Source organism: Phalacrocorax aristotelis, chromosome 2, assembly GCF_949628215.1.
Source record: "Phalacrocorax aristotelis chromosome 2, bGulAri2.1, whole genome shotgun sequence".
In the NCBI taxonomy this organism is placed as follows: Eukaryota; Metazoa; Chordata; class Aves; order Suliformes; family Phalacrocoracidae; genus Phalacrocorax; species Phalacrocorax aristotelis.
The window spans coordinates 151244138-151263905 of NC_134277.1; positions in this window are offsets into that span (position 1 = coordinate 151244138).

The following is a 19768-nucleotide window of genomic DNA, read 5'->3' on the forward strand; positions in this document are numbered from 1 at the left end:
GAAGGAAGGGGGGACATTTGGAGTGATGACATTTGTCTTCCCAAGTAACCGTTACGCATGATGGAGCCCTGCTTTCCTGGAGATGGCTGAGCACCTGCCTGCCCATGGGAAGGAGTAAATGAATTAATTGTTTTGCTTTGCTTGCATGCACGGCTTTTGCTTTACCTGTTAAACTGTCTTTATCTCAACCCATGAGTTTTCTCACTTTTACTCTTCTTATTCTTTCCCCCATCCCACCGAGGGGGAGTAAGCGAGCAGCTGCGTGGTGCTTAATCGCCAGCTGGGGTTAAACCACGACAATCTAGTTTACATAACATAAACATAAATGAAGTACCATTACACAGGTTAATCACATCGATATTCTGGCGATGAAACCTGGATTTCTGCTTTGAGTGCCTTTTGCTTATATTTGTACTATTTTTTTATTGCCTTCAAGATATCCACTAGTAAGAAAAATTATCGTAGAATGATCTAGTAAAATAGTCACACAGAGATATCTGTGGGAAATATAATTGTGCTACATCATGTCAGATAGTCTGTGGCCTGGTCTGCCCTCTGCTAGGAAATTTTTTATGATCCACCTCTACATTGTAGGCATCTAGAACTGAGCCAGTCTTCAAGACTCCTTTCTTAGTCCATGAAGATAAATAGGCCCATTTACAGTCAGATATATTTCATCTTGCTGCTGATGTCTAAATTGCAGGAAGACCTGCACTGCAAAAAATACCTGTTTCTCATGAGCAACTCTAGTTTGAATCATCCTGGAATGATCAACTCATTGTAGATGAATTTGAGCCCAGTCATCTAGTTTGTCTCATGGGTGTAGACAAAAGTGTATTGGTATCTTCCATTTAAAGCCCCCGCATCACTGTGCATCAATGGTGAGAGTGCAGCCTGAGCAGGATCATGCTCAGCTCCTGGCCTGACACCCTCATGGAGCTGATTGTCCCTCAGTTCTCCATCACACTCATTACTGAGCATGTCTGTGACATGGAGACACACTTCTCCACATCAGGCATTAATACTCCTTTGGATCTTTCAAACAACGTAATGTTTGATTAATTTTGGTACATAAATCATGTTTTTAAGTAAAAACATTTACCAGTAATGCTTATGACACTTTCTGAAAAGAAAAACAAGCAGTGAAAACAATGATAGTTTATTTAACTATGTTTTGCTATTATGATGAAATGCAGTTACAGCTCAGGTTTCAGTTTTACTCCTCATTCACAGCAACAGAATTCACATTGGTAAAACTTGTTTGTAATAGAGATGACAGTGCTTTAGAGTAGTATCTTTTCCAGCTAAAATAGCTCAATTTTAAAATTGTTGTTACACTAAATTAATTCCTTTTTGTCTGTTAATAAATATGTATTTTTAATAAAAAACAAACCAGGCAAAATAATTTCTTAGCACATTCAATTTAATTACTGGGTTTCCTCTTACTAAAATTCCACATATCCATACTTTCTGCCACTGGCAGACATAAAAAAATAGTTGCTATGTACGTGATATATATCTGCTGGTGTTTCTGATGCAATTGGGAAAGAGATGAAAAGAAGGAAATGATTAAATAGTTAAAGACTTATATGATTAAATGCAAATCTCTTATCTTATTCAATCTTCCAAACTTTTATGTAGGTATGCAAGCTATCAAAATGCAAGCAGTACAGGGCCATAGAATAGATACTACTATAAATAATATATTTTTACTGGCTCCAAGATATAGTGAGTTGCAGTAACAATATCATAAAAGAAAGGGTAACCTGGTATAAAGAAAGATGTTATCAGGTAGAGGTGTCTCCAAATCTCCTGATCAGCAAAAGCTAAGAAGATCTTCTGCCATTGTTGACCATTAATTTGCAATTAATTTTTTCTATTCTAAGAAATAAAACATACCAGCAGGAAAATAATTTATTACCTGTAACTATCTCTTCTTTGGAAGGTCAGCCTGTCAGACAGTTTTTCTGCTGAAATTGTTAACTGTTTTGAAGGAGGGTCTTGGTGGTATTTGAATGGAAGAAAAGTAAGATCCAAAAAGCAGCCTTACAGAGGACTTAGTAAAGTGGGACAGAAGAGAGAGGACAAAGCAGCAAAGGAAAAATAACTCTTTCATTAAGCTAAGGATTTTCTGCTTCTCCACCCAAAACCTGTACAAACCATTAAATATATAAAACGTTGTAGGAAAACTTGTGTGGGTATGTGTAAAATCTGATTACAGCCCAGTATTATTCTTTCATTGGTTGAATGAATTTGAGACAGATTCCAGCATTTCTGTAAATGTGAATGTAAAGGAAAATGTAAATGTCTGAGGTTTTGCTTGCTATTTCACTGTATTATTTTTTTTAATTGATTTTTTTTAGTTTTTGCTCAAAGAGAAAAACTTTAAAGAGGTTATGTTATTCTTTCCTTAGTTGCTGTTGCAACTGAGCCAATATTTTTATTTGATATTGCTTAAAAGAAAACCATATATATCACTATTAGTCTTGTGAGACAGTTGGGGTTGTTCAGCCTGGAGAAAAGAAGGCTCTGGGGAGACCTTATTGCAGCCTTTCGGTACTTAAAGGGGGCCTACAAGAAATTCGGAGAGGGACTTTTTACGAGGGTGTGTAGTGATAGAACAAGGAGTAATGGTTTTAAACTGAAAGAAGGAAGATTTAGATTAGATAAAATTAAAAGGTTTTTAACTGTGAGGGTGGTGAGGCACTGGAATAGGTTCTCCGAAGAAGTTGGGGCACTTCCCATTCCTGGAAGTGTTCAAAGTCAGGTTGGATGGGTCTTTGAGCAACCTGGTTTAGTGGAAGGTGTCCCTGCCCATGGCAGGGGGATGGAACTAGATGACCTTTAAGGTTCCTTCCAATCCAAACCATTCTATAATTCTATGATTTTATATATTTCTGTCTTATTTTGGAGCTTTTTGCCATCTTCTAGCTTTCCTACTTGTTCCTCATACTCCAAACATGTACAGTTTTTTAGAAAGTAAGTGCACCCTATAAATGAGACTCTGAAGAGGCATTTAGATAGTGACAGAGGTTAATGTAAAGAAAGCAGACCCCATCGGTCTGTGCTGGGTCCAGTCCTGTTCAAAATATTCATCAGTGACCTGGATGATAGGGTAGAGTGTAACCTCAGAAAGTTCGCTGATGATACCAAGCTGGGAGGAGTGGCTGATACACCAGCAGGCTGTGCTGCCATCCAACGAGACCTGGACAGGCTGGAGAGCTGGGCCAAGTGATTAATATTTTTGGAAATTTTACTTATAGCCTTTATCAAATATAGAGTGACCCTGGTGAGAAAAATACTGAAACATAATATTGATTAAAAAAACCCCAACAAACACCCAAACCCAAATAATAATAATAAAGAAGCATCATTTCAAGATCTTCATGACATAAATCCACAGACCAGAGTTAAATATTATTTTTACAGAGTTTTTAAGTTCATTGTGTATAAAGAAATCACCATATTTGGAAAGACTCATACACTCCAAGTGAAACGGTCCAAGTAAGGTAGCTTGCTTTAATGGTCAACAAGGATTGAAAAGCCATAATTCTAAGATGATAATTGATATTATTTATCCTGTTGTAGAGATCTTTCATACCTGACAGTCTGTCACAAAACACAGCTTTGTATTTTAAACTGTATTTCCTCCATGCAATTCACAATTAAGGTACTTTCTACTCGTTCCCTTGTTTCTTTATGGACTTTCAAAGTATACCCTTATCCTTATATCCCTATCATACGGTTGTTCAGAAATTTGAAATGCTTAATAATTTCAGAGCTTTTTCTGGAATGTTCTGAAATCTTGATTTAAACATCAGATATATTACACAACATTAGTGGATTTCTGAAGTCATTAAAAAAAATAAAAAGACCTTGTACCTGACAAATTTTGTACCTTTCAAATTTTGATTCCTTTTGTTGTTGCTTCTTGCAGTTGATGTTTTTCTCAAGGAAAAGGCTTAGCAATTTCATCTTCATTAAAATCTTGAATGACTATTGACTTCATTATACACAACTTCTAGGAATGAAATGCCTTTGAATCTACTTGTATGTTGACAGACACCAAGGGTAATAGGATAGGAGTCACCAGAATTTTATCAGTCTCAGAAAAGAACACAAGGAAATTGATCTTTCTGTAAACAGAATTATTGTAAAAACAAAATCAAAATGTACATTTTCCATAGTTTTTGTTTCTTAAAATTGAAAACTTTTCCAGTGACAACCATAGCTTTTGGGCCGAATGAAGTAAAATTGCTTTTAGGTCACTGAAACTGCATTAGTGGTGAATTTGTCTCCATGTATCTTTCATTAACATGTTGTTATTCTATAATAGTTTCTGTTATCCTAAAAATAAATTATTTCAGAAAATATTTAGATAACCTTTATTGCTGAAAAAAAAAGGAAACCTATTGAAATACTGCCTATTTTTTAATATATACATACACACATTTCACAGTGGTTAGTAACATATTAAAACTGCCTCTTCTATTTATTCAAAAAAATACAATGTGTTTATTTCTTTTGGAATACCATTTAAAATAACAAAATAACAGTGGTAAGGTCCATAGCATGCTTGTGATCACACTCAAATAAACCTTGGTCATTTTTATTGTCAGTAGATGTAGCATGGAAGTCCTAAAAATAATTTACTAACTAGCTTGAGTTATACTATTAGTTAACTGCTCACTTTGAGACCTTTCTTTCTTACTCTCCTTTTTTTTTCCCGTCATCTTTATCTCAGGCAGGAAAATCTACAATCCAAATATAAGTAATGATTTCAGATACAATTCACTGAAGAAAACTTGCCATCCAGACTTGAGGGAAAAAACCTGTATTTTTCCAATTAACATTGTTTTTCTTTCTCTTTTTAAATCTACATTTGCACTGGTATTATAAAAATTTCACCAAACCTAGCAAATAGCCAGAAACACAAAGTTTTATTGTTGTCAATAACACAAGTCTATTTTCTCCTTTCTATTTTCTTCTAGACATTGATCTTTACCTGTACTATCTTCTATTGCTTTGTTCAAGCTCTGGTGATTTTGTTAGCTTTTTTGTTATTCCCTTGACACTGGTCTTTCTTTATCTCTGATTTTTTCTTTCCTAGGCTTGATAGCTTCTTCTCCCACCAAAAAAACATCAGACAACTCCTCAGGCCCAAGTATCCTAATTAAAACTGTGTATTGATGTACTATTTAGTTTGGTTTAGTACTACATCGATAAAGTAGGGAGCAGGTTGGAAGGCAAAGTCTCCCAGAGCATTCTGAGGTATTTTGTATTGATTTAAATTACTTTCCACATAGTAACTTTGTACTTCATCTGGTGCAGGCAATATTATACTCTCTCTGGAGCCATTAGGATGATGTTGATTTCAAAGATTATGGTCAAAATTCTGGTCACTCTTGCAGTGGGAGACTGCAGGGATGTGAAGCACGCAGGTAATCCAGTCTCTCTTTTCCCTTTTTTGAGGCAGCCAAAATCTTGTACACAGGGAAAGAGTTCTCTTACTGAAAAAAAAACCTACTAATGCCTCACCTTTTAAAGAGTTGTGAAGAGTATGGTATCAAGATTAGTGGTAGATTATCTACACTATTATAGTGATCAGTGGGATGCATTCCTCTAAGATCTGAGAGAAGTAATGGAAACAACTCTGAACAGGTAGTGGCATACTGCAGACATTCAAAGTCCTAGCAATGTCAGCAGATGCTGATGGTCAGAGTTTTGCTTCTGGTTGCTCCTCCACTCTTTCAAGACTTTGCTCCAGAAGAAGGTTATCTGTCCCTACACCACTAACTTTCAGGTTTCTTATTTCAGTTGTGCTGGTCATTCAGTCCCCTTTTCTCAGTCCCTTCCTCCTGAAGAAAGAGAGAACAGAAACCCCTTTAAACAGTTTAACAGCCTGCACAGAAGAGATGTTCTTGCCCTGAGGCTTAGAATTCAATTGAATCAATTCACAAGCCAGGTTTGAAGAAGCTTCCATCTCATCACTTTCTCCAAATGAGATGAGGACAAGCTGTTAGATCTGGATGCTGGTACGTGCAGCTTGGGAATCTAGACCCCAAAAGCAGTGTCAGGTCTCTGTATGGGCCAGTGCCTTTCTGAATCCTCTCTTCTTTTTTCCTTCTCCTTTCCATATGGTGCTCCATTGCAGATACAAACAGGAGTATTAGAATAAATTTAGGGAAAGAGAGAGATTTCTGGTGCATAGGAAGAGAAGATAGGAGCCTTTCTGATCACAGACATCACAAGAGCTGGGATTAGAGAAGTTAAAGTATGGGAAGGACTATGATCATTTTAATGCAGTGACTATATCCCTCCTTACATTAAGAAAAGGGTTTTACTATAGGAAAATAGACAATAATCCTTCTATAATGTCCACCTTGTTATGTATCCAGAGTCATTCTGCCTGTAAGCAGAACTACCATAATTCTTGCAGAATTCTGAAATCTGCCACCCCATTTACTGACTTTGAATATTTGCTTCTGTTTCTTCTACCCATCAACCTATTTATCCATCCATCCACCTTTCCACCTCTCTTGGGAAGCCCTCATTATCTATCAAACCACAAACCGTGACTAAAATCTGTTTAGAGTAGACTTGATATCAGACTCAGATAGTTCCAGCAGTTTGGATAAAGTCCAGTAAGGAATTCTGTTACAGAAATTATCACTCTTCCATCTGACTTATATGATGCTTTTTGAGATAGAGGATAAACAACAAAGTTGGGATGGTGTAGGCTAAATACAGTCCTTGTCCAGTTTGTGCTTGATATCCCATAAATGGAAGATGCTTATAACAATAGTATTCTGACAGCTCTTTTAGTGTACTGCGATGGAGAGGAGGATGCTGCATTCAGCCTGATTTAGAAAGGCTTAAATGAACCAGTTCTAGAGGTCTGTTTTGAGAGGGTGGTCACGGCAGAGGAATAATTCCTGCTTGATGGGAAAGTCCTTTCCCCACATCTATCTCCTCAGCAGAAGAAACTCAAGCAATATCTTGTCTCTCCCAGCTCTTCATCTGAGTTTGATTCTTACCTTTAATTTATCCTCTTCCACTCTGTTCTTCATATCTGGGATGGGAAAACGCAGTTCTGTCTATACCACTGAAGAGCTTTAAACCAGTCCTGAGATGTGGTATAAATCATACATAAATAATGAGTTACTCAAAGGAGCTAGGAGCTGGAACCTCATTTTCTGTCTAAGTAATTGTTCCACTGAACACTTCAACATATTCTGGATTAATATAGGCTGCCTGTAGAGCCATATCCAGTAAAATTAATTCAGACATATTCTACAACTAAAGGTTCTGTCCCTATGGGTCATTTGTAAGTATCTTACCTAGCAGAGCCTAAGGAGTCAATTATTTACTGATGATTGTATGCTGTGGGTTCATCTGATAGTGATTTAGTTGATGGGAAAGGGGGAGGTGAGGTTTTGGTGTACATAAGGTATTACTGAAAACAATCTCTCATCTTTTCACATTCCTCTTTCTCCTTTGGAAACATCAATTCTAAATCTGAATAGTCAGAAAAACACATTCAGCAAGATGATGTTTAACAGTTGCCTCTGAGGTCTAGGAACAGCTCAATGACTCTTTTCCATCACTACAGTCAATGCTTCTCAGACTGGTACTGACCCAAAGCCTGTTAGCAACATCAGTCCTTGTCAAGGCTGGGACTTTCAAGCCAAGTTCACATCACAAAGCTGTCACCTAACTACTGTTGATATTGGAAGTCTCACCAGACAAGCAAACAGCTGAAGGGACCTGGAAAGTGAGCTGCTTTCTTAACTTTATTGGTTCTCTTAAAGTGCAGATTAAGTAAGTTATTTTTTAGCTATTTGGTAACTAAGATGTTACTGGAACATGATCTTTCCATGAACTTTAGGTTCATTACTAAAATTGTGAAGATGCTTTTATAAATACCATGTGATTCCACATACCAGAGGTTACAGCTCTGAACATCCCTTCTGCCAGTATTTTTTCCACACTGAAAGGGCATTTATGGGAGTGCAGTTTAGAAGAATATATGAAATACAGATTTGACTAGGCGACCGATTGGATTAGGAGCTCAGCTGGATACTCTGCACTGCATATTTTCAGTTATGGTGAAGCTAAGCAGAGTGTCTAGTTAGGGACTGAGTGATTCCAAAATTTATTCCACTATCTGTAGTTTAAGATTCCCAGTCATGAATGACTTATCGTCCTGTGTGAGGACAATTTCCTCAATAGTGAAGATACCCATGGGAAAACTGTAATATAGTGGCACTATTTATAATGTTGACACAGTCATTTGTAAGAGTAATCTCTCCTTATATAGTAATAAGAAAGATACTGAGGATTCTACAGAAATAAAAGCACTGAAAATTTAGAAAGAAGAGCAAGGCCTAAAATCAAAGCTTAGTGACTACCTGCATAAAACTGCTCATCTAATTTTTCACAGAATTAAAGGATATATAAACAGTACAGTCTGTGGGTTTGCTGAACATTTATGACCAATTAATTTTAAATAATTCATTATCTATACAGTAGAAAAAAAGTAAAAATCTTTTGGATATGATTCAACCACCTTTGGTGGAATCAAATTTTTTCCTCTCTAAATTGTTTTATTGTTAGACTAGTTAGGAAATGGGCTGTATTTCAAGTTGACCATGGACAGTGCAGTTTAATCACAGTGATCTCATCAAGGAGAACTCAATATCATTAACTAATGGGACCAGTTTCAGACTTCAGTCTCTTCTCACTCTTCCAATGCCTTCTATGGGAAGCTCTTGTTTAAAAAAAGATACCATGATCTGTCCACCAAGGTGAGTATATCAAATTATGTTAAATGTTCTGTATGGTCTTGGGAAAACAATGAACATATTAGTCTTTAAAGTCTACTGGAAATTGCAAACAAAAAAATCTCATTCAGGTCTATACTTGTATGGCCTGTGTTGTATTTATGCATTTGTTTTATTTATTCAAAGGACATCACACAAAAATGACCAAAAGTTAGGATCCAAAATTTCACTTTGGAGAAAGGTGTTAGGAAAAAAATATGGAAACAAAGTGAGAAAGCAGAGGTCTGGAAAAGCTTCATACATGCTAGCAGAATACCTTGGAAGAGAAACATAAGTTGAATATAAAATTATGGTTATGCTTTGAAGAGCTTATAATTAAAACAGAGCTTCAAATATGTTCCTGAAACTACATCAGACTATTAAAGGACCAGAATGACATAGGTGCTGGAATTCTGTATTGGTAGGCAGAAATGTGTTTAGAAGCAATAAAATAAAAGTTAATATTAGCTTGGTTTAGTAAATTCAACATTAAACCTATGATGTATGCTTTAGTAAAGCCTTTGACACTGTCTCCCACAGCATTTTCCTGGAAAAAAATACTGCTTATGGCTTAGACAGGTACACTCTTTGCTGGGTAAAAAAACTGGCTGGATGGCCAAGCACAGAGAATTGTGGTAAACGGAGCTAAATCCAGTTGATGGCCAGTCACAAGTGGTGTTCCCAGGGCATAGTGTTGGAGCTGGTTCTGTTTAATATCTTTATCAATGAACTGGATGAGGGGATTGAGAGCACCCTCAGAAAGTTTGCAGATGACACCAAATTGGGTGGGAGTGTCAATCTGCTCAAGGGTAGGAAGGCTCTGCAGAGGTAGCTAGACAGGCTGGATCAATGGGCTGAGGTCAATTGTATGAGGTTTAACAAGGCCAAGTGCTGGGTCCTGCAACTGGGTCACAACAACTCCAAGCAACGCTACAAGCTTGGGGAAGAGTGGCTGGAGAGCTGCCTGGCAGAGAAAGACCTGGGGATGTTGGTTGACAGCCACCTGAACATGAGCCAGCAGTGTGCCCGGGTGGCCCATAAAGCCAACATCATCCTGGCTTGTGTCAGGAATAGTGTGGCCAGCAGGATCAGGGAGGAGATTATGCCCCTGTACTCAGCAGGGGCACTGATGAGGCCGCACCTCTAATACTGTGTTCAGCTTTAGGCCCCTCACTACAAGGACATCAAGGTGCTGGAGCATGTCCAGAGAAGGGCAATGAAGCTGGTGAAGGGTCTGGAGAGCAGGTCTTATGGGGCATGGCTGAGAGAACTGGGTTTGTTGAGTCTAGAGAAAAGGAGGCTGAGAAGAGACCTTATTGCTCTCTACAGCTACCTGAAAGGAGACTGAAGCAAGATGGGTGTTGGTTTCTTCTCCCAAGTTACTAGTGATAAGATTATAGGAAACAGCCTCAAGTTACTCCAGGGGAGGTTTATATTGGATATTAGGAAGAATTTCTTTACTGAAAGAGTGGTAAGGCATTGGAAAAGGCAGCCCAGAAAGGTGGTAGAGTCACCATCCCTGGAGGTATTTAAAAAATTCATAGATGTGGCATTTCAGGACATGGTTTAGGAGGCATGGTAGTGTTTGGTTGATGGTTGGACTCAATCTTAGAGGTCTTTTCCAACCTTCATGATTCTATGATTCTATGTACATCAAGATTTGTCTAGAGATTTTATGGAAGAAGAGTATGATCCATATTAACAAAATTTAGACTTTTTTTTTGTTAAACATTGAATATATTATATCAGAAATTAAAGACACTTCATCTATGTACGTATGTGTATATATATGTATAAGGATATATGTATATACACACATGCGTATACATTATGAATGAAAAGCCTTGCATTGTAGACAACATTGCAAATGAGAGCATAAGCAAAACTTTGTGGCCACCAAAAATCATAAACCAAGATAAACCTTCTGTGGGCACATCTGATCCATGGTGGGTTCTTCAAATGTGGTACTACCTGTTGTCAAGGGACCTGTTCTGTAGTTTCCCCAGACGTAGTTCTCAATGACCCTTTTTTTCTTCTTTAGAAGACTCAGCCATATAATTATTTCTGTACTTTTATTCAAGAGAATGGTGTAAGAATGACCAAGCTTTTTTTCTTGACAGGGTTTTTCCCAACAAGAAGTCTTCACATTAAAATGATGAGCCAACAAAATCTCAGTTTAGTTGCACTGAGATTGTAATGGATCCCTGGCAGCTGTTATATTACCAGCAATGTATAGCATGGGTGTAATTATGATACAGGTTAGTGGTGTTATCTGTCTAATAACTCCTTCAGAGCCTGTGTAATATAACTGTATATGTATCTGACAACTTCATTTGAAATCAAATTACTAAAAAGTGAAAAATGTTCAATATTAATATGTGGGTAGATGCTCATTGTTTTGTGACCTGTAAAGTTTGTGAAAACAAAACACAAAAGTAGCCCTGTTACTTCTATATATAAATATTTTATATCGGCACTCCATTTTGTCTTGTTAAAATTCCAACTTGAAGTACTTGAGTTTGACCTAGAGAAGAAGGCATCATTGAGGAAACACCGGAAAAACTATTAAATGATTCCTTCTCTCTGCCCTCATGGCCTAAAATCCATGACTTTATGATTGTTCTCAAGAAAACAAGAAAAAAAGTCTTCACAAGTTTCCATTGTTTATTTCTCCTATTTCCCACAAATATTTGTGCTAACAACTTGCAGATTATGTATTGTTCCAGTGCAACTGGATCTTTGAAAATCAGAGCTTGAAATGGAATTTGTTTTAGTCTTTTATATGTAGCTGTGGGAAAACAGAAAGGTAGTTACAGTTATGCAGCTGAGAGAGATGAGGCACTTGAAAGCTACTGGAGACAAGATAAACCATTATCTAATTTTTAACTTTATTTTTTTTTAGGAATAGGTGTTTCTTATATTTTAGAATAGTAAGAACGTGGGCTACAGTAATTGAAAATGGCCCAAATTAAAACTATAGTCTTTGAAGCAACACTTCAATCCTTTTCTCCCAGACTTTTATAGGACAAAAAAACTCAGTTATTTGAGACATTTCACTTCTGCACTCTCAAACTTTTCTTTCCTCTCACTTTGAACTATGACAACAGTGCCAGAAACCCAGCTAAAGTTAACTAAACCTTGATTTCATTCACCTGCTCTCCTCAGTGCTGTCTACAAAATGGTTTTATATGAATGAATCTAACCAGAAAAGGAAGGTATTGATCAAAAAGAAATTGGCATAAATGCACTCATTACTTAGCTTACTTGGATGGAAATCATTATGTTCATCAAAGGGATAACCAAAATACAAAAGCACATCTTTAAACTATTTTCTCAGTGGTTCTTAGAATTATACTTTCCATTCATTAGCCTTTAATCAAGCAATATTTTAGCTGGCAAGCTGTGGGCTGGGCTATATTCTATCTCTGCTTGCACCTGACAAAATGCTCCTGACCACAATGAAGTTACATTTGCCTTGGATTAAATTTAAGATGAAGCTCTCACTTTGCTTAACACTGAGTGTATCCAATTGTATAGAGACCCTAGTCTTTGTCTTTTTCGGTAGCTCTTCCAGGAGCAGAAGATAGATGTTAATCAAACCTTTTAAATTTTACATAGTAAGGGAATTTATCTGAAGCACCACATATGTCAGAGTTTCTAAATTCCTCAACATAAAGAAAGGCTCATTACTCTCATATCCAACTTACACAATAGGCAACATGATGGTTGGCCTAAGGCAGCCATAACCACCATGAAGCCTGAAAAATCATGCCAGACTTGAATCACTTCATCACTTAATGCTGATGATGAGGCCTGTAATATCATGCCGTTTTCTGAAGCTATAACTAAAAAATACTTTTATACTGTCTGTTGGATATTAAATGTTAGAAAATTCTAGAAAACTAGACAAACTCATAGACTTCATGTTTCTTTTTGATTCCAAACTTATTACCAGACATTTACTGAAAACAGATTATTTTTAGATCCTTCATAAGAAAAATTCATCATGTCATGTTCAGCTTTCCCATTTCATTTTTTCAACCAAAAGAACCCCAAACTTTATCAGTTGGCAGTCACAGTGGACTGAGAAAGCACTCACATCTAGTTTGGGTTTGCTTTTTGTTACAAAAGGGAGAAAAAGGCAAGGAGATATACCACAGAAAACCCTATGATCATTGCCTTTTGGAGCAGTTGTGAGCCTCTCTCAACATCACGCAGTGAGACCATATAAGCTGGTTCCCCAAGACTTTTCTTCTTATATTCTTAGCCAGCATGATCACGTGAAGACGAAGAAACAGAGGTTGTGTAATATACCTTGGTGCTATAGTCATTTGACATGAATGGATATGTATCAGGAATAGTGTGACCAGCAGGACTAGGGAAGTGATCATCCCCCTGTACTCAGCACTCGTGAGGCCACACCCCCAATACTGTGTTCAGTTTTGTGCCCCTCACTACAAGAAGGACATTGAGGTGCTGGAATGTGTCCAAAGAAGGGCAACGAAGCTGGTGAAGGGTCTGGAGAGCAGGCCTTATGAGGAGCAGCTGAGGGAACTGGGGTTGTTTAGCCTGGAGAAGAGGAGGCTGAGGGGAGACCTTATTGCTCTCTACAACTACCTGAAAGGAGGTTGTAGCGAGGTGGGTGTTGGCCTCTTCTCCCTGGTCACTAGTGATAGGATGAGAGGAAACAGCCTCAAGTTGCATCAGGGGAGGTTTAGATTGGGTATTAGGAAAAATTTCTTCACCAAAGGGTTTATCAAACATTGTAAGAGGCTGCCCAGGGAAGTGGTTCAGTCACCATCCCTGGTGGTATTTAAAGGATGTGTAGATGTGGCAATTAGGGACATGGTTTAGTGGTGGACTTGGCAGTGTTGGGTTTGCAGTTGGACTCGATGATCTTAGAGGCCTTTCCCAACCTAAATGATTCTATGATTTTATGATTCTATGATTCAAGAAACAGATGACCGATGACAATTTTAATGACTGTTTATATGATGAGCCCAAAGAGAAAATGTGAAGTGTTAGCACTGAAACTGATTGGAGGACACTGTCTAAGGAAGCATACAATTTTTTGATTGAATCACAAAGTCTTCCCCTTAAAAGATCAATTACTTGTGCAAATTTATGAGAGCTTATTTCCTTAAATACAGGGGGAACAGAATACTTCCATCCAACCACAAGAGCTGCTGAGGAAAACAGTGCTAAGAGTCTTTCTTTTCTGCCCTTTTGTACTGGACTGTCCCACTGAAACTGGAAAAAGTAAACCAAGATTTTTTTTTGTTTGGTTGAGTTTTTTTAACAGCTTCAATACATTAAATGACATACTGACTCCGGTGAATCCATTGCACAACTCTTACTGCTTTCATTAGGATTAGACCTAATTTATTTTGTGAAGTGGCACTTAAGATATGCACGTGCTGAACTGAATGACAGGAAAAAGTCTAAGATGCATTATCTGGGAAGCATTAGAAGGGATTCATGAGAGATGAGGAGGAAGAGAAAAAGCTAACAGACTGACTATCCTGTCTACTCATAAAGGCCAGTCTGTGCTTTAGAGATGTGTGTATCTACTGGGAGGTGAAGGAAACATTGCTTAAACATAATCTATTCGATTTAGCCAATGTCGTCCTAAATGGCAAATGAAATAAAAAGAACCCCAAACCTGCGACACTGCTGAGCACTTTACTAAAGCAACCAAAAATATTTTAAGTTTGCAATATAATTAAGAACAAAAAGAAAGAAGCCCAAATTCAGGATCAGGAAGCAGACTCCTACTTATAATACAAACTTTGACATGTTTTCCACTTCACCTCACTTGTCACAAAGAGTCTGCATGAACACCAGGGATAAGAGAGAAAACATGCCTTTAGTTGTGTTTATGTGCCATGAAAGTACATTGAGGCTTCATATTTGTAAAATATAATTATTTTGGAAATTCAAAATGCTGTATTCTCATAACTACTTTTGTGGCAATGTGTGCCTTTATAAATGCTGAAAAATGTTTATATATTGGCCATAGGAAATTTATAATGTGTGCTATAACAACTGGTCTGTTGCAATTGCATTTGGTAGAAATAGGATGTGCTTCAGCAATTCTAAAAATTACACAGGTAATACAGTCTGATTATACACAAAGGGATTCTTTTCTTTTCCTTAATGAGTTTTTCTGTATAAGCTTCATTTAGGAACCTAATGCTATTGCTTAAAAATAAATAATTGTGTCTGATTCTCATAAGACTTATGATGTTCACAAAGTAAGCTTTTCTTGTATTTTCTTGTATTTGTATGGGACATACAAATAAACAGGCTCTGTCTGAGATTTTTATGATCCTGATGCTTTGTCCATATTTCCTGTGGCAGACGACAAGTTATGCTACAGTGACAAAGCAGGGTGTCAGCACGACCTTGTTGTTTTATATAAGCTATCAGTGAGAGCTACCATGAGACAGCGTTGGATATTACTTGGAAATCGTTGTAGTGAATTACTTAAATCATTAGGCTGTATGTGCAGCATGGTACTAAATAACAGAAGTCAATATTTCTTTATGTAAGCATTTGGCATTTAGATTTTGCAACAAATTAATCATTAAATTGCAGATAACTGGAAAGTAATCTGCCTTCTTCCATTTGTATTCTTAGGACTAAAACTTTTCCAGTAACCCCTGGTGGGCATTACCGAGCAAAACTGATGCTGACCTTGCCAGGATCCCAGGAGGTAAGTGTTAAGATGGAAAGGCTGCATCCTGATGTATTGAAGGAACATGTGACTGGTAAAAGGATATACTGAAGAAAAGACAGAAGAGAGGGCAAAAAGAAGAGATCTCTGATGGCAATAGGTAGACATTTTTGGCTGCAAACTGAGACAATGTCATAGTATGTGTTGTTGCCCAAATGTTGTTGATAGTAAATCTATGTCATAAGGTTAGTCTGTCCCCTGTGGATATGCAAATAGACTTACAGTCAAAGAATATGTGCCTTTTTTATACCACTTAGAGCAGAGTGTTCAGAGAGTTTCCGTAACCTTTAGAATAGCAGTTTTGGAGTAACGGAAGCATTATTATGTCAAGAAGTATATGTGACAATCCTGGAAAAAAGAGTAACTCAGGTATCTTGAACTATTAAACAGGCAGCTGCACACATTTCAGAGATTTCCATAGTACTCTGAACGCTTCATATCCCCAGGACTGATGAAAAAAGGCAAGTGACAGTATCAGGCATGCTAGACCTTACACTAAATCTCAGAGAGTGATTCAATTGTCTCTGTCTTATTACAAAATTCCCTTGTGTAGAAACATAACCTTTTGTTCACATTCAACCTGCCAGTCTGAACAGCTCGGTATCTTGTTCTTTGGGCAGATCAGTCACACAAGCTTCAGCAGTGGGAGAGAAAGACACCTAAATTCCTGAAAGAATTGTAGGTCTTTGATGCTTCATATTAAAACCTTAATGGCATTGAAATTAGTCCAATATACAACTGAAAGAATCAGTCTAGTTCAGAAGTAGAGGGGGATGTATCTGATGTTATACGGTACCTTGTTAAGAAAGTATTTTAAAGATAAAACAAAAATGACTCCACAGCCCAGGATGGTCCAGACCCACCATCTACTAGTTAGCAGGAGACTCCCTTCACCAGCCCACTCTGAGAGAGACTCAGCTATAAACTACTTTAAAAAATAATCATTCTATAATAAAATCCATATTGTGATTAAAAAAAAAATATTCCTGAGGCATGAGAGACAGAATGAGCAAGAATTTTCATTAGGTGATAGAAAACTATGTGTCAGCAAGTAGCAGAACCCAACAGGAGTGGATTTGTAGAAGAGAATTGTGCTGAGGACCCAATGTCCACACTACAGATGTTTGGGGAATTTTACTTCATTGTTCTAGTTTGGCCTAGAAAGAAAATTAGCTGTTGAGGGTGTGTCAGGTGGGCTCATATTCTAGTTTAGGAAGTGTCCATTTCATGCCCTCTGAGACTATTCTGCAAAGGAAACCAAAAGTTAGAAACAATGAGGAGATTAATTTGAATGGTATATCCTTTTTAAACTGAAAATAAGATGAAACTGAATCACAGAATCACAGAAAGGTTGTGGTTGGAAGAGACCTTTGGAGGTCATCTGGTCCAACATTCCAGCTCAAACAGGGCCACCTAGAGCAGGCTGCCCAAGACCATGTCGAGACGGCTTTTGAATATCTCCAACCATGGAGACTCCACAACCTCTCCAGGCAACATGTATAAAAAAGTGTGTTACAATATTCACACAGAACGTCCTGTGTTTCAGTTTGTGCCCATTGCTTCCTGTCCTGTCACTAAGCTCCACTGAAAAGAGCCTGGCTCCATCTTCTTTGCACCCTCTCTTCAGATATTTATGTACACTGATAAGATATCCTCCTTGAACCTAATCCAGGATAAATGGTTCCAGGTTTCTCAGCCTATCCTCATATGAAGGATGCTCCCTTCCCTTAATCACCTTCATGACCTTTCACGGACAGACTCTTTTCAGTATGCCCATGTCTCTCGTACTGGGGAGCCCAGAACTGGACATGGTACTCCAGGTTTAGCCTCACCAGTGCTGAACAGAGGGCAAGGATCTCCTCCCTTGACCTGCTGGCAACACTCCTTCTAATGCACCCCAGGATACCATTAGCCACCTTTGCAGCCTGCAGAGATGCAGTTAGAAAAGTAAAAGCCCAATTTGAATTGAAACTGGCTGTAGATGTCAAAGATAACAAGAAAGGGTTCTTCAGGTATGTCAACCATAAGCAGAAAAAGAAGGAAAACATAGGCCCACTGTTAAACGGAAAAGGAGAATCAATCACCAATGCTGCAGAAAAGGCAGAGGTCCTCAACACCTTCTTCACCTGGGTCTTTACCAACACTGTAGGGTCCCAGGCTTTGGGAACAAAATTGCCAATTGAACCAAACACCAACCCACCATCGGTGAAGGAAGAGTTAGTATATGAACTACTACAGGAGCTTGACCCCCACAAATCAATGGGCCCTGACGACATCCACCCAAGGGTGTTGAGAGAGCTGGCTGACATCATCGCAAGGCCACTCTCCACAGTCTTTGAGAAGTCATGGAGAACAGGGGACTGGGGGAAAGTAAATGTTACCCCTATCTACAAGAAGGGCTCAAGGGAGGATCCCGATAACTACAGGCCCATCAGCCTTACTTCAATCCCTGGAAAAGTTATGGAACGAATCCTCCTGGGGGCCATCACATGTCAAATGAAGCACATGATTAGCAAAAGCCAACACGGCTTCACTAAAGGCAGATCGTGCTTGACAAACCTGGTGGCCTTCTCTGACAAAGTGACTTGCCTGGTTGACATTGGGCGGGCAGTGGACATTGTTTACCTGGACTTCTCCAAGGCTTTTGATATGGTTTCCCACGGTCTTCTTCTGGAGAAATTAATGCATTATGGCCTAGACAAGTGGTCTGTGCAGCAGGTGGGGAACTGGCTGACAGGCCGCACCCAAAGGGCGGTGGTAAATAGCTCTTTCTCAAACTGGCAGCCTGTCACTAGTGGAGTCCCCCAGGGATCAATATTGGGCCCAATATTATTCAAAATCTTTATAAGTGATCTAGATAACAGCATCAAGTGTAGCCTGATGAAGTTCGCTGATGACACCAAGTTGAGTGGGGAAGTAGACACTCCAGAAGGGAGAGCTGCTCTGCAGGGAGATCTGGATAGGCTGGCAGAGTGGGCCAGCAAGAACCTTATGAAGTTCAACAAGGACAAGTGTAAGGTCATGCACCTGGGAAAACATAACGCGGGACTGCAGTACAGACTGGGATCTACCTTGCTGGAGAGCAGCTCTGTGGAAAGGGACCTGGGGGTCCTGGTGGACAGGAAGCTCAACATGAGTGAACACTGTGCTGCTGCCGCCAAGGCAGCCAACAGGATGCTGGGTTGCATCAAAAAGGGCATCACCAGCAGAGAGAAAGAAATCATTATCCCGCTCTACTCAACACTTGTCAGGCCACACCTGGAGTACTGTGTACAGTTCTGGTCCCTGCTATACAAAAAAGAATTGGACAGGCTGGAAGGGGTCCAGAGAGGGCCACGAAGATGATCAGAGGACTGGGAAGCCTGCCATATGAGGATAGGCTGGGAGAACTGGGTTTGTTCAACCTTGAGAAAAAGAGGCTCAGACGGGATCTCATCACCATGTACCAGGACTTAAGGAGTATTTACAAAGAAGATGGAGACTCCCTTTTTACAAGGAGTCCCATGGAGAGGACAAGGGGGAATGGACAGAAGTTGCTTTTGGGGAGATTCCGATTGGACACAAGAGGAAAATTCTTCACAGTGAGGACAGTCAACCATTGGAATAATCTCCCCAGGGAAGTGGTTGACTCGGCCACGTTGGACACCTTCAAGAGTCATCTGGTCAGGGTGCTGGGCCATCTTGTTTAGATTCTGCTCTTCCTAGAAAGGTTGGACTAGATGATCTCTAAGGTTCCTTCCAACCTGTGATTCTGTGATTCTGTGAATGGGGATATACTTCCCAGGAGTAGTATGTTGCATTTCCCCTTGTTGAACTTCGTGACGTTCCTGTTAGCCCATTTGTCCAGCCTGTTGACTTCCCTCTGGATTTTAACATGACCCTCTGCTGTATCAGTTTTGCATTATCAGTGAACTTGCCGAGGATATACCCTGTCCCTTTATGTATGTCAGTAATGAAGATAATAAAGAGCATCAGACCCAGTATTGATCCCTGGGGTACACTGGTGACAGGTCTCCAACTGGATTTTGTGCCGCTGATCATCACATTCTGGGCCCAGCCATTCCACCAGTTTTCTATCCATCTCATTATCTGCTCATCCAGCCCATACCTCAAGAGTCCTCTATGAGGAGCTTATGGGAGATGATGTCAAAAGCCTTACCAAAGTATATGTAGAAAAATTGACTGCTGTCCCTTCATCTGTCAAGTCAGT